The sequence below is a fragment of the Ambystoma mexicanum genome, chromosome 5q (assembly GCF_040938575.1).
Source record: "Ambystoma mexicanum isolate Mex_15411 chromosome 5q, UKY_AmexF1_1, whole genome shotgun sequence".
Lineage (NCBI taxonomy): Eukaryota > Metazoa > Chordata > Amphibia > Caudata > Ambystomatidae > Ambystoma > Ambystoma mexicanum.
The window spans coordinates 1,363,724,191-1,363,730,190 of NC_090933.1; positions in this window are offsets into that span (position 1 = coordinate 1,363,724,191).

The following is a 6,000-nucleotide window of genomic DNA, read 5'->3' on the forward strand; positions in this document are numbered from 1 at the left end:
CCTGCGCTGCCCTCTCGCCTTATCCTTGCCTGTAACCTTCCTGATTTGACCGGGCAGCCTGCGCTGCCCTCTCGCCTTATCCTTGCCTGTAACCTTCCTGATTTGACTAGGAGCCTTGTGTTTCCTACATGCCATTCGAAGCCTTGTAACCACCTGAGCTGACCTGGCAGCCTGCGCTGCCCTCTCGCCTTATCCTTGCCTGTAACCTTCCTGATTTGACTGGGAGCCTTGTGTTTCCTGCATGCCATTCGAAGCCTTGTAACCACCTGAGCTGACCTGGCAGCCTGCGCTGCCCTCTCGCCTTATCCTTGCCTGTAACCTTCCTGATTTGACCGGGCAGCCTGCGCTGCCCTCTCGCCTTATCCTTGCCTGTAACCTTCCTGATCTGACCGGGCAGCCTGCGCTGCCCTCTCGCCTTATCCTTGCCTGTAACTCACCGAATCTGACCGGGTAGCCTGCGCTGCCCTCTCGCCTTATCCTTGCCTGTAACCTTCCTGATCTGACCGGGCAGCCTGCGCTGCCCTCTCGCCTTATCCTTGCCTGTAACTCACCGAATCTGACCGGGTAGCCTGCGCTGCCCTCTCGCCTTATCCTTGCCTGTAACCTTCCTGATCTGACCGGGCAGCCTGCTCTGCCCTCTCGCTTTATCCTTGCCTGTAACCTTCCTGATCTGACCGGGCAGCCTGCGCTGCCCACTCGCCTAATCCTTGCCTGTAACCTTCCTGATTTGACCGGGCAGCCTGCGCTGCCCTCTCGCCTTATCCTTGCCTGTAACCTTCCTGATTTGACCGGGCAGCCTGCGCTGCCCTCTCGCCTTATCCTTGCCTGTAACCTTCCTGATTTGACCGGGCATCCTGCGCTGCCCTCTCGCCTTATCCTTGCCTGTAACCTTCCTGATTTGACGGGGCAGCCTGCGCTGCCCTCTCGCCTTATCCTTGCCTGTAACCTTCCTGATTTGACGGGGCAGCCTGCGCTGCCCTCTCGCCTTATCCTTGCCTGTAACCTTCCTGATTTGACCGGGCAGCCTGCGCTGCCCTCTCGCCTTATCCTTGCCTGTAACCTTCCTGATTTGACCGGGCAGCCTGCGCTGCCCTCTCGCCTTATCCTTGCCTGTAACCTTCCTGATTTGACCGGGCAGCCTGCGCTGCCCTCTCGCCTTATCCTTGCCTGTAACCTTCCTGATTTGACCGGGCAGCCTGCGCTGCCCTCTCGCCTTATCCTTGCCTGTAACCTTCCTGATTTGACTAGGAGCCTTGTGTTTCCTACATGCCATTCGAAGCCTTGTAACCACCTGAGCTGACCTGGCAGCCTGCGCTGCCCTCTCGCCTTATCCTTGCCTGTAACCTTCCTGATTTGACTGGGAGCCTTGTGTTTCCTGCATGCCATTCGAAGCCTTGTAACCACCTGAGCTGACCTGGCAGCCTGCGCTGCCCTCTCGCCTTATCCTTGCCTGTAACCTTCCTGATTTGACCGGGCAGCCTGCGCTGCCCTCTCGCCTTATCCTTGCCTGTAACCTTCCTGATTTGACCAGGCAGCCTGCGCTGCCCTCTCGCCTTATCCTTGCCTGTAACCTTCCTGATTTGACCGGGCAGCCTGCGCTGCCCTCTCGCCTTATCCTTGCCTGTAACCTTCCTGATTTGACCGGGCAGCCTGCGCTGCCCTTCCGCCTTATCCTTGCCTGTAACCTTCCTGATTTGACCGGGCAGCCTGCGCTGCCCTCTCGCCTTATCCTTGCCTGTAACCTTCCTGATTTGACCGGGCAGCCTGCGCTGCCCTCTCGCCTTATCCTTGCCTGTAACCTTCCTGATTTGACTAGGAGCCTTGTGTTTCCTACATGCCATTCGAAGCCTTGTAACCACCTGAGCTGACCTGGCAGCCTGCGCTGCCCTCTCGCCTTATCCTTGCCTGTAACCTTCCTGATTTGACTAGGAGCCTTGTGTTTCCTGCATGCCATTCGAAGCTTTGTAACCACCTGAGCTGACCTGGCAGCCTGCGTTGCCCTCTCGCCTTATCCTTGCCTGTAACCTTCCTGATTTGACCGGGCAGCCTGCGCTGCCCTCTCGCCTTATCCTTGCCTGTAACCTTCCTGATTTGACCGGGCAGCCTGCGCTGCCCTCTCGCCTTATCCTTGCCTGTAACCTTCCTGATTTGACCGGGCAGCCTGCGCTGCCCTCTCGCCTTATCCTTGCCTGTAACCTTCCTGATTTGACCTGGCAGCCTGCGCTGCCCACTCGCCTAATCCATGCCTGTAGCTCACCGAATCTGACCTGGCAGCCTGCGCTGCCCACTCGCCTAATCCATGCCTGTAGCTCACCGAATCTGACCTGGCAGCCTGCACTGCCCACTCGCCTAATCCATGCCTGTAAATCAGCCAGGTCTGCGCTGCCCACTCGCCTAATCCATGCCTGTAACTCACCGAATCTGACCTGGCAGCCTGCGCTGCCCACTCGCCTAATCCATGCCTGTAAATCACCGAATCTGACCGGGCAGCCTGCGCTGCCCTCTCGCCTTATCCTTGCCTGTAACCTTCCTGATCTGACCGGGCAGCCTGCGCTGCCCTCTCGCCTTATCCTTGCCTGTAACCTTCCTGATTTGACCGGGCAGCCTGCGCTGCCCTCTCGCCTTATCCTTGCCTGTAACCTTCCTGATTTGACCGGGCAGCCTGCGCTGCCCTCTCGCCTTATCCTTGCCTGTAACCTTCCTGATTTGACTAGGAGCCTTGTGTTTCCTACATGCCATTCGAAGCCTTGTAACCACCTGAGCTGACCGGGCAGCCTGCGCTGCCCTCTCGCCTTATCCTTGCCTGTAACCTTCCTGATTTGACCTGGCAGCCTGCGCTGCCCACTCGCCTAATCCATGCCTGTAAATCACCGAATCTGACCGGGCAGCCTGCGCTGCCCTCTCGCCTTATCCTTGCCTGTAACCTTCCTGATCTGACCGGGCAGCCTGCGCTGCCCTCTCGCCTTATCCTTGCCTGTAACCTTCCTGATCTGACCGGGCAGCCTGCGCTGCCCTCTCGCCTTATCCTTGCCTGTAACCTTCCTGATCTGACCGGGCAGCCTGCGCTGCCCTCTCGCCTTATCCTTGCCTGTAACCTTCCTGATCTGACCGGGCAGCCTGCGCTGCCCTCTCGCCTTATCCTTGCCTGTAACCTTCCTGATCTGACCGGGCAGCCTGCGCCGCCCTCTCGCCTTATCCTTGCCTGTAACCTTCCTGATCTGACCGGGCAGCCTGCGCTGCCCTCTCGCCTTATCCTTGCCTGTAACCTTCCTGATTTGACCGGGCAGCCTGCGCCGCCCTCTCGCCTTATCCTTGCCTGTAACCTTCCTGATTTGACTAGGAGCCTTGTGTTCCCTACATGCCATTCCAAGCCTTGTAACCACCTGAGCTGACCTGGCAGCCTGCGCTGCCCTCTCGCCTTATCCTTGCCTGTAACCTTCCTGATTTGACTAGGAGCCTTGTGTTTCCTGCATGCCATTCGAAGCCTTGTAACCACCTGAGCTGACCTGGCAGCCTGCGCTGCCCTCTCGCCTTATCCTTGCCTGTAACCTTCCTGATCTGACCGGGCAGCCTGCGCTGCCCTCTCGCCTTATCCTTGCCTGTAACCTTCCTGATTTGACCGGGCAGCCTGCGCTGCCCTCTCGCCTTATCCTTGCCTGAACCTTCCTGATTTGACCGGGCAGCCTGCGCTGCCCTCTCGCCTTATCCTTGCCTGTAACCTTCCTGATTTGACCGGGCAGCCTGCGCTGCCCTCTCGCCTTATCCTTGCCTGTAACCTTCCTGATCTGACCGGGCAGCCTGCGCTGCCCTCTCGCTTTATCCATGCCTGTAACTCACCGAATCTGACCGGGCAGCCTGCGCTGCCCTCTCGCCTTATCCTTGCCTGTAACCTTCCTGATCTGACCGGGCAGCCTGCGCTGCCCTCTCGCCTTATCCTTGCCTGTAACCTTCCTGATCTGACCGGGCAGCCTGCGCTGCCCTCTCGCCTTATCCTTGCCTGTAACCTTCCTGATTTGACCGGGCAGCCTGCGCTGCCCTCTCGCCTTATCCTTGCCTGTAACCTTCCTGATCTGACCGGGCAGCCTGCGCTGCCCTCTCGCCTTATCCTTGCCTGTAACCTTCCTGATCTGACCGGGCAGCCTGCGCTGCCCTCTCGCCTTATCCTTGCCTGTAACCTTCCTGATTTGACCGGGCAGCCTGCGCTGCCCTCTCGCCTTATCCTTGCCTGTAACCTTCCTGATCTGACCGGGCAGCTTGCGCTGCCCTCTCGCCTTATCCTTGCCTGTAACCTTCCTGATTTGACCGGGCAGCCTGCGCTGCCCTCTCGCCTTATCCTTGCCTGTAACCTTCCTGATCTGACCGGGCAGCCTGCGCTGCCCTCTCGCCTTATCCTTGCCTGTAACCTTCCTGATTTGACTAGGAGCCTTGTGTTTCCTACATGCCATTCCAAGCCTTGTAACCTTCCTGATCTGACCTGGCAGCCTGCACTGCATCACCACCTCCTACTTACATCTGAAGCACTTTGCAGGCTATAACCACTATTGTAATTACACTATGTAGCCAATATGTAAGTATGGTGTAACTATTGTAAATGTACGATATAGCTCGCACTTAAGCAACCTTTGTAAGCCACCATCTTTGAATAAACGCCCACATGCCTGCTGTTTCGGTGCGCTATATAAATGTCCAAATAAATAAATACAATAAGTACATGTTTGTGTTTTGTTGTGCATGAATACGATCATGTCTACATTTTGCAGAGCTCAGCAAAAAGCCATGTTTGGTTATTGATAAGCAGTATTTGTACTTGAACGTGTGAACACCGAGGCAGACATATATGTGCGCAAGGGCTTATCTAGGTGTATGACAGGGATTATAAAGCCGATAAAAGCAGGTGTAGCATGTCGGGACGCTCCATCTAATGTGCATTTTTGCGGTGTTGTGTCTGGTGAAAATTGGCCTTTGTACAGAACACATGCTTCTGTCAGCCGGAGGTGGCAGGGGAGGGGTGAGGGAGCCTCCCTCCATGCCTTAAAAGTCTTACTTTTGACCGGGAATAAACAGCTGTCTGGTGAATTTTGACTCAGAGTTCAATTCTGATGGGAGTGTCCATCTGGGAATTTTAGCTGCAAACCCCATTATCAACATCCAACTGTAACACTATAAAAAAGGGGAAATGTTTTCATTTTAAACTGTGCAGGTGCTTTGCTGCTATTTTAAGACTTGTGCCATAATAATATGTAGATGCGCTGCTTATTCGTAGTTGTAACTCCCCGTGCTGGGCCGCGTGTTCGACTGACTGTAAAGTGTGTGCTGGCGAGATAAGGAAGGCTTTTTATCTAGACATATATTCTTCCATCGGTGGGGCCATTCTTCATGGCTTATCAACTGTTTATTCTGTTTTCCGCTCTTCTCGCAGCGTTCACAAGCGGTGCGATGCCATTGTCTAGCCACATTCCTAAGGAATAATTCAATAATCTAGTATTTATCCGGCCTAATCTGACACATGTTAGAAATGTGGAGCCGAGTATACATTGTGCAGACATTATTTATTGCAAGTTTGAGGAGTGTTGTTACATACCCTGGAGGTTGAGAGCAATTGCAGCCTGTCTTGATGTATTAACCAGCAGAGAAATATGAATGTTATATTATAAGTTAGACCCATGGTCTGGGCAAAGCTGTACAATCAGCATTTTTGTTTTAGGCAAGCAGTATGATCTGTTTGCTAGGGCTGCTCAGTCTGTTAGGATTTGTTTTCTACATGTGGAAGCACAATGTGGCTTTATTAATTATGAGCTAGACGGCTGATAGGCTGAACTAGCAGATTAAAATACAAGGTAACAAAGTCAGTAATGTAACATAGCAACACTTAACCTTTAGAAATGACAAGTTTCGATAAACCTGGTCAAATATTTCAAGCATGTGCAATATACCTGCTGTATTTACATGCGCCCAATGTAAAGTTAGCAATTGAGTATTTGAGATTTTTGTCAAAGATCA